This window comes from Zootermopsis nevadensis, unplaced genomic scaffold (genome assembly GCF_977971745.1).
Source record: "Zootermopsis nevadensis isolate Lab colony 2312 unplaced genomic scaffold, Znev_1.0 Znev_ptg000020l, whole genome shotgun sequence".
In the NCBI taxonomy this organism is placed as follows: domain Eukaryota; kingdom Metazoa; phylum Arthropoda; class Insecta; order Blattodea; family Termopsidae; genus Zootermopsis; species Zootermopsis nevadensis.
Genome location: NW_028259152.1, coordinates 18,673,225 through 18,685,173, shown reverse-complemented (window position 1 = coordinate 18,685,173; position 11,949 = coordinate 18,673,225).

Here is an 11,949-nt window from a genome sequence, read left to right as displayed (position 1 = left end):
GAACTTCTCAAGACTTGGGACAAGTGACTTCTCAAGACTTGGGACAAGAACTTCTCAAGACTTGGGACGAGTGACTTCTCAAGACTTGGGACGAGTGACTTCTCAAGACTTGGGACAAGTGACTTCTCAAGACTTGGGAGTCTAGTCCTCATAGGGATGGGACAGGTCAAATTTAGAAGGAAAAATTTGCAAATTTTTCGAAAAATCAATAAACGCTGCAAACCTTCTGAAATGCGTACAAAACCAACAATTTTCGGAAAATTCGGAAAAAAATTAAAAGTTGAAATTTTTCAAAAATTCTTAGTTTTGTGCGCTTTTTGGACGATTTGCCACGTTTTTCGATTTTTCGAAAAAATTGAAATTTCTCAAAGGGGTACCCCTTTGAGAATTTTCAAAATTTTTCGAAATTTTAAAAAAATTAAAAACGACTGCAAATGGCGCGAAACGCGAAGAAAACTAAGAATTTTCGAAAAAATTTGAATTCAGCTAAGACAGGTGAGGCACAGCCCTAAACAAGCAGACAAGACTTGGGACAATAACTTCTCAAGACTTGGGACGAGTGACTTGTCAAGACTTGGGACAAGAACTTCTCAAGACTTGGGACAAGTGACTTCTCAAGACTTGGGACAAGAACTTCTCAAGACTTGGGACAAGTGACTTCTCAAGACTTGGGACAAGAACTTCTCAAGACTTGGGACGAGTGACTTTTCAAGACTTGGGACGAGTGACTTCTCAAGACTTGGGACAAGTGACTTCTCAAGACTTGGGAGTCTAGTCCTCATAGGGATGGGACAGGTCAAATTTAGAAGGAAAAATTTGCAAATTTTTCGAAAAATCAATAAACGCTGCAAACCTTCTGAAATGCGTACAAAACCAACAATTTTCGGAAAATTCGGAAAAAAATTAAAAGTTGAAATTTTTCAAAAATTCTTAGTTTTGTGCGCTTTTATGGACGATTTGCCACGTTTTTCGATTTTTCGAAATTTTTCGAAAAAATTGAAATTTCTCAAAGGGGTACCCCTTTGAGAATTTTCAAAATTTTTCGAAATTTTAAAAAAATTAAAAATGACTGCAAATGGCGCGAAACGCGAAGAAAACTAAGAATTTTCGAAAAAATTTGAATTCAGCTAAGACAGGTGAGGCACAGCCCTAAACAAGCAGACAAGTCTTGGGACAATAACTTCTCAAGACTTGGGACGAGTGACTTCTCAAGACTAGGGACGAGTGACTTCTCAAGACTTGGGACGAGTGACTTCTCAAGACTTGGGACGAGTGACTTCTCAAGACTTGGGACAAGTGACTTCTCAAGACTTGGGACAAGGACTTCTCAAGACTTGGGACAAGTGACTTCTCAAGACTTGGGACAAGAACTTCTCAAGACTTGGGACGAGTGACTTCTCAAGACTTGGGACGAATGACTTCTCAAGACTTGGGACAAGTGACTTCTCAAGACTTGGGACAAGAACTTCTCAAGACTTGGGACAAGGATTTCTCAAGACTTGGGACAAGTGACTTCTCAAGACTTGGGACAAGAACTTCTCAAGACTTGGGACAAGGACTTCTCAAGACTTGGAACAAGTGACTTCTCAAGACTTGGGTGTCTAGTCCTGATAGGGATGGGACAGGTCAAATTTAGAAGGAAAAATTTTCAATTTTTTCGAAAAATCAAAAAACGCTGCTAACCTTCTGAAATGCGCACAAAACCAAAAATTTTCGGAAAATTCGGAAAAAATTAAAAGTTGAAAATTTTCAAAAATTCTTATTTTTGTGCGCTTTTTGGACGATTTGCCACGTTTTTCGATTTTTCGAATTTTTTCGAAAAAATTGAAATTTCTCAAAGGGGTACCCCTTTGAGAATTTTCAAAATTTCTCGAAATTTTAAAAAAATTAAAAACGACTGCAACTGGCGTGAAACGCGAAGAAAACTAAGAATATTCGAAAAAAATTGAATTCAGCTTAGACAGGTGAGGCAAAGCCTTAAACAAGCAGACAAGACTTGGGACAATAACTTCTCAAGACTTGGGACGAGTGACTTCTCAAGACTTGGGACGAGTGACTTCTCAAGACTTGGGACGAGTGACTTCTCAAGACTTGGGACGAGTGACTTCTCAAGACTTGGGACAAGTGACTTCTCAAGACTTGGGACAAGGACTTCTCAAGACTTGGGACAAGTGACTTCTCAAGACTTGGGACAAGAACTTCTCAAGACTTGGGACGAGTGACTTCTCAAGACTTGGGACGAATGACTTCTCAAGACTTGGGACAAGTGACTTCTCAAGACTTGGGACAAGAACTTCTCAAGACTTGGGACAAGGATTTCTCAAGACTTGGGACAAGTGACTTCTCAAGACTTGGGACAAGAACTTCTCAAGACTTGGGACAAGGACTTCTCAAGACTTGGGACAAGTGACTTCTCAAGACTTGGGACAAGAACTTCTCAAGACTTGGGACAAGTGACTTCTCAAGACTTGGGACAAGAACTTCTCAAGACTTGGGACAAGAACTTCTCAAGACTTGGGACAAGTGACTTCTCAAGACTTGGGACAATAACTTCTCAAGACTTGGGACGAGTGACTTCTCAAGACTTGGGACGAGTGACTTCTCAAGACTTGGGACAAGTGACTTCTCAAGACTTGGGAGTCTAGTCCTGATAGGGATGGGACAGGTCAAATTTAGAAGGAAAAATTTTCAAATTTTTCGAAAAATCAAAAAACGCTGCAAACCTTCTGAAATGCGCACAAAACCAAAAATTTTCGGAAAATTCGAAAAAAAATTAAAAGTTGAAAATTTTCAAAAATTCTTAGTTTTGTGCGCTTTTTGGACGATTTGCCACGTTTTTCGATTTTTCGAAATTTTTCGAAAAAATTGAAATTTCTCAAAGGGGTACCCCTTTGAGAATTTTCAAAATTTTTCGAAATTTTAAAAAAATTAAAAACGACTGCAAATGGCGTGAAACGCGAAGAAAAGTAAGAATTTTCGAAAAAAATTGAATTCAGCTAAGACAGGTGAGGCACAGCCCTAAACAGGCAGACAAGACTTGGGACAATAACTTCTCAAGACTTGGGACAAGGACTTCTCAAGACTTGGGACAAGAACTTCTCAAGACTTGGGACTTCTCAAGACTTGGGACAAGAACTTCTCAAGACTTAGGACAAGGACTTCTCAAGACTTGCGACGAGTGACTTCTAAAGACTTGGGACAAGAACTTCTCAAGACTTGGGACAAGTGACTTCTCAAGACTTGGGACAAGTGACTTCTCAAGACTTGGGACAAGTGACTTCTCAAGACTTGGGACAAGAACTTCTCAAGACTTGGGACAAGTGACTTCTCAAGACTTGGGACAAGAACTTCTCAAGACTTGGGACGAGTGACTTCTCAAGACTTGGGACAAGAACTTCTCAAGACTTCGGACAAGGACTTCTCAAGACTTGGGACAAGGACTTCTCAAGACTTGGGATGAGTGACTTCTCAAGACTTGGGACGAGTGACTTCTCAAGACTTGGGACAAGTGACTTCTCAAGACTTGGGAGTCTAGTCCTGATAGGGATGGGACAGGTCAAATTTAGAAGGAAAAATTTTCAAATTTTTCGAAAAATCAAAAAACGCTGCAAACCTTCTGAAATGCGCACAAAACCAAAAATTTTCGGAAAATTCGAAAAAAATTTAAAAGTTGAAAATTTTCAAAAATTCTTAGTTTTGTGCGCTTTTTGGACGATTTGCCACGTTTTTCGATTTTTCGAAATTTTTCGAAAAAATTGAAATTTCTCAAAGGGGTACCCCTTTGAGAATTTTCAAAAAATTTCGAAATTTTAAAAAAATTAAAAACGACTGCAAATGGCGTGAAACGCGAAGAAAACTAAGAATTTTCGAAAAATTCGAAAAAAATTTAAAAGTTGAAAATTTTCAAAAATTCTTAGTTTTGTGCGCTTTTTGGACGATTTGCCACGTTTTTCGATTTTTCGAAATTTTTCGAAAAAATTGAAATTTCTCAAAGGGGTACCCCTTTGAGAATTTTCAAAATTTTTCGAAATTTTAAAAAAATTAAAAACGACTGCAAATGGCGTGAAACGCGAAGAAAACTAAGAATTTTCGAAAAAAATTGAATTCAGCTAAGACAGGTGAGGCACAGCCCTAAACAAGCAGACAAGACTTGGGACAATAACTTCTCAAGACTTGGGACAAGGACTTCTCAAGACTTGGGACAAGAACTTCTCAAGACTTGGGACAAGTGACTTCTCAAGACTTGGGACGAGTGACTTCTCAAGACTTGGGACAAGTGACTTCTCAAGACTTGGGACAAGGACTTCTCAAGACTTGGGACAAGTGACTTCTCAAGACTTGGGACAAGAACTTCTCAAGACTTGGGACGAGTGACTTCTCAAGACTTGGGACGAATGACTTCTCAAGACTTGGGACAAGTGACTTCTCAAGACTTGGGACAAGAACTTCTCAAGACTTGGGACAAGGATTTCTCAAGACTTGGGACAAGTGACTTCTCAAGACTTGGGACAAGAACTTCTCAAGACTTGGGACAAGGACTTCTCAAGACTTGGGACAAGTGACTTCTCAAGACTTGGGTGTCTAGTCCTGATAGGGATGGGACAGGTTAAATTTAGAAGGAAAAATTTTCAAATTTTTCGAAAAATCAAAAAACGCTGCAAACCTTCTGAAATGCGCACAAAACCAAAAATTTTCGGAAAATTCGGAAAAAATTAAAAGTTGAAAATTTTCAAAAATTCTTATTTTTGTGCGCTTTTTGGACGATTTGCCACGTTTTTCGATTTTTCGAAATTTTTCGAAAAAATTGAAATTTCTCAAAGGGGTACCCCTTTGAGAATTTTCAAAATTTTTCGAAATTTTAAAAAAATTAAAAACGACTGCAACTGGCGTGAAACGCGAAGAAAACTAAGAATATTCGAAAAAAATTGAATTCAGCTTAGACAGGTGAGGCAAAGCCTTAAACAAGCAGACAAGACTTGGGACAATAACTTCTCAAGACTTGGGACAAGGACTTCTCAAGACTTGGGACAAGAACTTCTCAAAACTTGGGACAAGTGACTTCTCAAGACTTGGGACAAGAACTTCTCAAGACTTGGGACAAGAACTTCTCAAGACTTGGGACGAGTGACTTCTCAAAACTTGGGACGAGTGACTTCTTAAGACTTGGGACGAGTGACTTCTCAAGACTTGGGACGAGCTGACTTCTCAAGACTTGGGACAAGAACTTCTCAAGGCTTGGGACAAGAACTTCTCAAGACTTGGGACGAGTGACTTCTCAAGACTTGGGAGTCTAGTCCTGATAAGGATGGGATAGGTCAAATTTAGAAGGAAAAATTTTCAAATTTTTCGAAAAATCAAAAAACGCTGCAAACCTTCTGAAATGCGCACAAAACCAAAAATTTTCGGAAAATTCGAAAAAAATTTAAAAGTTGAAAATTTTCAAAAATTCTTAGTTTTGTGCGCTTTTTGGACGATTTGCCACGTTTTTCGATTTTTCGAAATTTTTCGAAAAAATTGAAATTTCTCAAAGGGGTACCCCTTTGAGAATTTTCAAAAATTTTCGAAATTTTAAAAAAATTAAAAACGACTGCAAATGGCGTGAAACGCGAAGAAAACTAAGAATTTTCGAAAAAAATTGAATTCAGCTAAGACAGGTGAGGCAAAGCCTTAAACAAGCAAAGACTTGGGACAATAACTTCTCAAGACTTGGGACAAGGACTTCTCAAGACTTGGGACAAGAACTTCTCAAGACTTGGGACAAGTGACTTCTCAAGACTTGGGACAAGAACTTCTCAAGACTTGGGACAAGTGACTTCTCAAGACTTGGGACAAGAACTTCTCAAGACTTGGGACAAGAACTTCTCAAGACTTGGGACAAGTGACTTCTCAAGACTTGGGACAAGAACTTCTCAAGACTTGGGATGAGTGACTTCTCAAGACTTGGGACGAGTGACTTCTCAAGACTTGGGACAAGTGACTTCTCAAGACTTGGGAGTCTAGTCCTGATAGGGATGGGACAGGTCAAATTTAGAAGGAAAAATTTTCAAATTTTTCGAAAAATCAAAAAACGTTGCAAATCTTCTGAAATGCGCACAAAACCAAAAATTTTCGGAAAATTCGAAAAAAATTTAAAAGTTGAAAATTTTCAAAAATTCTTAGTTTTGTGCGCTTTTTGGACGATTTGCCACGTTTTTCGATTTTTCGAAATTTTTCGAAAAAATTGAAATTTCTCAAAGGGGTACCCCTTTGAGAATTTTCAAAATTTTTCGAAATTTTAAAAAAATTAAAAACGACTGCAAATGGCGTGAAACGCGAAGAAAAGTAAGAATTTTCGAAAAAAATTGAATTCAGCTAAGACAGGTGAGGCACAGCCCTAAACAAGCAGACAAGACTTGGGACAATAACTTCTCAAGACTTGGGACAAGGACTTCTCAAGACTTGGGACAAGAACTTCTCAAGACTTGGGACTTCTCAAGACTTGGGACAAGAACTTCTCAAGACTTAGGACAAGGACTTCTCAAGACTTGCGACGAGTGACTTCTAAAGACTTGGGACGAGAACTTCTCAAGACTTGGGACAAGTGACTTCTCAAGACTTGGGACAAGTGACTTCTCAAGACTTGGGACAAGTGACTTCTCAAGACTTGGGACAAGAACTTCTCAAGACTTGGGACAAGTGACTTCTCAAGACTTGGGACAAGAACTTCTCAAGACTTGGGACGAGTGACTTCTCAAGACTTGGGACAAGAACTTCTCAAGACTTCGGACAAGGACTTCTCAAGACTTGGGACAAGGACTTCTCAAGACTTGGGACGAGTGACTTCTCAAGACTTGGGACAAGAACTTCTCAAGACTTGACACAAGTGACTTCTCAAGACTTGGGACAAGAACTTCTCAAGACTTGGGACGAGTGACTTCTCAAGACTTGGTAAAAGAACTTCTCAAGACTTGGGACAAGTGACTTCTCAAGACTTGGGACAAGAACTTCTCAAGACTTGGGACAAGAACTTCTCAAGACTTGGGACAAGAATTTCTCAAGACTTGGGACGAGTGACTTCTCAAGACTTGGGACAAGTGACTTCTCAAGACTTGGGACAAGAACTTCTCAAGACTTGGGACAAGTGACTTCTCAAGACTTGGGACAAGAACTTCTCAAGACTTGGGACAAGAACTTCTCAAGACTTGGGACAAGTGACTTCTCAAGACTTGGGACAAGTGACTTCTCAAGACTTGGGACAAGAACTTCTCAAGACTTGGGACAAGGACTTCTCAAGACTTGGGACAAGTGACTTCTCAAGACTTGGGAGTCTAGTCCTGATAAAGATGGGACAGGTCAAATTTAGAACGAGAAATTTTCAAATTTTTGGAAAAATAAAAAAACGCTACAAACCTTCTGAAATGCGCACAAAACCAAAAATTTTCGGAAAATTCGGAAAAAAATTAAAAGTTGAAAATTTTCAAAAATTCTTAGTTTTGTGCGCTTTTTGGACGATTTGCCACGTTTTTCGATTTTTCGAAATTTTTCGAAAAAATTGAAATTTCTCAAAGGGGTACCCCTTTGAGAATTTTCAAATTTTTTCGAAATTTTAAAAAAATTAAAAACGACTGCAAATGGCGCGAAACGCGAAGAAAACTAAGAATTTTCGAAAAAATTTGAATTCAGCTAAGACAGGTGAGGCACAGCCCTAAACAAGCAGACAAGACTTGGGACAATAACTTCTCAAGACTTGGGACGAGTGACTTCTCAAGACTTGGGACAAGAACTTCTCAAGACTTGGGACGAGTGACTTCTCAAGACTTGGGACGAGTGACTTCTCAAGACTTGGGACAAGTGACTTCTCAAGACTTGGGACATGTGACTTCTCAAGACTTGGGACAAGGACTTCTCAAGACTTGGGACGAGTGACTTCTCAAGACTTGGGACGAATGACTTCTCAAGACTTGGGACAAGTGACTTCTCAAGACTTGGGACAAGAAATTCTCAAGACTTGGGACAAGGACTTCTCAAGACTTGGGACAAGTGACTTCTCAAGACTTGGGTGTCTAGTCCTGATAGGGATGGGACAGGTCAAATTTAGAAGGAAAAATTTTCGAAAAATCAAAAAACGCTACAAACCTTCTGAAATGCGCACAAAACCAAAAATTTTCGGAAAATTCGGAAAAAAATTAAAAGTTGAAAATTTTCAAAAATTCTTAGTTTTGTGCGCTTTTTGGACGATTTGCCACGTTTTTCGATTTTTCGAAATTTTTCGAAAAAATTGGAATTTTTCAAAGGGGTACCCCTTTGAGAATTTTCAAAAATTTTCGAAATTTTAAAAAAATTAAAAACGACTGCAAATGGCGTGAAACGCGAAGAAGACTAAGAATTTTTGAAAAAAATTTGAATTCAGCTAAGACAGGTGAGGCACAGCCCTAAACAAGCAGACAAGACTTGGGACAATAACTTCTCAAGACTTGGGACGAGTGACTTCTCAAGACTTGGGACGAGTGACTTCTCAAGACTTGGGACAAGAAATTCTCTACACTTGGGACAAGGACTTCTGAAGACTTGGGACAAGTGACTTCTCAAGACTTGGGAGTCTAGTCCTGATAGGGATGGGACAGGTCAAATTTAGAAGGAAAAATTTTCAAATTTTTCGAAAAATCAAAAAACGCTGCAAACCTTCTGAAATGCGCACAAAACCAAAAATTTTCGGAAAATTCGGAAAGAAATTAAAAGTTGAAAATTTTCAAAAATTCTTACTTTTGTTCGATTTGTGGACGATTTGCCACGTCATTGCTAAAATAAACCTCTTCCTTGTATTAAAAGTGGTGGTGTCTTGTGTGAATCTCGTACATCATTGTCAAAAGAAACCTCTGCCTTGTATTGAAAGTGGTAGTGTCTTGTGTGAATCACGCACGTCATTGCTAAAAGAAACCCCTGCCTTATCTTGGAAGAGGTAATCTCGTGTGTGAATCTTGTACGTAATTGCCAAAACAAACCTCTGCCTTGTATTAAAAGTGGTAGTGTCTCGGTTGAATCACGCACGTCATTGCTAAAAGAATCCCCTGCCTTGTCTTGGAAGTGGTAGTGTCTGTGTCATGACCTTGACCTAACAGTGACATCAATGTTACAAGAGAGTAATCACTCTGATAACTGATGAAGATGTGAGGGCGAAATAATGTACAACAGTGGTCCCCAACGCGGTGCCCGCGTTGATACGGAAAGAGGTTATACTGAATAATAAAGGCCGTTCAACCATGAACATTATAAAATCAAAGCACAGTTCTCTACGTACCAATGCCCATCTTGACGATTGCGAGCAGCAACATCATCCTACTCTCCCAAATTTGAAAAACTGGCCGCTGAAATGCAATGCCAAACATCACACTAACTTCCCACTTGAGTAATAATAATTGTACTTATAAAAGTACGTATTTTTGATTGCGTGGTTTCTTGTATCAATAAACGTCGTGTTGTTTTGTGTATTATTTGGTGTCCATATCTTATTTGTCCAGAGAAAAGAAAATTTGGCTTTGTTAATTGGTTGGCGCCCGCCACGATCTCATAAACTCTGAAATGTGCCCTTGGGCAAAAAAAGGTTGGGGACCACTGACGTAAGGCAATACATGCCAAACATTACCATCAGTGCGTTTGGTGTAATCACGCACGTCTGCTGATATCGAAGTTTCAACGTTCCTACGTGCGGACATCCGTATATCCCATGTACACATAAGATCGAGATTAAATACATTTCTTTTGTACATTCATGTATGTCTGATGGTACTCATGTTGATATGGGTTGCCATTATCCACACATTGAAGGCAGATTCAGATTTATTTATGACGGATTTTGCTCGACTGTCTTAACTACCACGCACCGTGGGACATAGCCGCAGAGCTCGACCGTCCATGTACGACGCAGTGCGAAGAATGAAACAATAAGAGAAGGGGGGGGAACTCCAAATTAAAATATAAATAAACATCAGCAGCTTACCGTGTCTCGTTTGTGTGCGGTGTGCGGTAGTTGGCTGCCTGAGTCAAAGTCACACGGTGCGTGATATCTGACTGGCTAACTTCTTCGGTGCGTGCTACTTTCCGCGTTGCCTGACAGCACAAGTCCCTCGGCGATACCGACTACATAAGAATAAAATTAAGAATATATATACGCATGTGTATATAAATATGCATATATATTTTTGAGAGAATAAGAAATTTTGGTAGAATCAAAAAAGAGTAAAAACATAATATAATAACAAATCACATAAAGTACGTTGCCGTGGCTTCTGTGTGTGCGCGCGAGTGCGGTGCATGCTACTTGGTCGGTCGAGTTCCGAGTCAATGTCCGGCGGTGCGTCGTAGTCAGCAGGTCCCGTTCTGAGGCAAAGTCAGACGGCGCGCGGTAGTTTTCTGTTTTGCTTGGCACCACAAACCCCTCGGCGATACCGACTTGGTAAGAATAAAAAATAACAATATATATGCATACATACATTTTTATGTACGTATTTATATATTTTTTTTAAAATAAGTGTTAGTGAAGGCACGACCGGCGATTGCTGATTTACGGGTGGCTGAGAACGCAGTGCCGCGAGCGAGGCAGGCCTCGAAGAGGGGACAGATACAATGGTCGGCCGGTCGCCGGGAACTCTTTCGCGGGAAAGGCCCCATGGGCAGCCCGGCCGAGACCGTGAGAAGCAGAGATTGGGTGCTGCACAGACGGAGTCTCGCATGGACTGGGTGTCATTCAACGTTTCTGGTAGGTATAGAATGGGAAAAATTTCGACATTTTCATAAATTTTCATAATTTTTTTGAAAAAACTAAAATTGCTGGAAATTGTCAAAAAAAAACACAAAACCCAAAAATTTTGAAATTTTTCAAATTTTTTTTAAGTTTACATTTTTCTAATTCTTTAAGCTTTCTGCGTCCTTTCAAAGTAAAGAACTATATTGAGGAGACTTTATGGCCTTACAATTTAATGACATTGCACATTAAACAACAAAGGTCCTAATACAGATCCTTGAAAGATACCAGACAATAAATCAAAAGGAAATGACAAAACTCCAGAATAACGTACTTGCGAATGTCTGCTGGTTAGGTAACTAAGAAATCAATCATATAACCAGCAGACAGTTCATAGTCACCAAGTTTGTGCAAACGTAAGACATGCGAAACAACACTGATAAATGTCAAATCACAATTTATAATAAGATGGTAAAATATAAAATATTTAAAATATCATTTCACGTTCCGCATCGAATGATCGATTTAGAAATTGAAACGTCTCTTACGACATGTTTCGGTTATATTTAACCGTCTTCAGGTATAAATTAGATTGGTAAATTTAAAACTCGAATTACAATCCTTTACAATGTTATGCAGTTTATGGAAGATGTTCTTATCAGAATTACTCTTATATATTAGAACGAAGGTATTGTTTTTTATATGGCGTGGTTCATCTGATGTTCATTATTAGTCTGTAAAGCAATGATTTAAAGAAAACATTAATAAATATGGAGTAATATAGAAAACAAAATGATGGAAGTAAATAAATGATAAAATCAACATAAAATGCATCAGCTTGAGACTGGGAACAAGCTATAGGGGAAAATAAATCCAAAAACGTAACCAGATTAGAAGTGGTGGATTTGGATTTACTAAAACCATGTTGACAAGGGATTCATTTAGAATTAAAATTATAAGAAACATGGTATGTACAATAATTTCAAATATTTTGGAAACATTATTAATTATGGTAGTAGGTCTATAGTTTATAACAGAAACAGTTTTGTCTTCTTTTTTTAAAAATGGAACAATAGCTGCTTGTTTCCACAAAGTGGGAAATTGTTGCTGAGAGAAGCTAAAATTGAAAATAAATTTAAGAATAGTAGCAAGGATTTCAGAACCCTTAATAATAACTTGGTATACCATCTAGTGCAACGCTTTATAGCATTACGAATATGTCTGCGTTT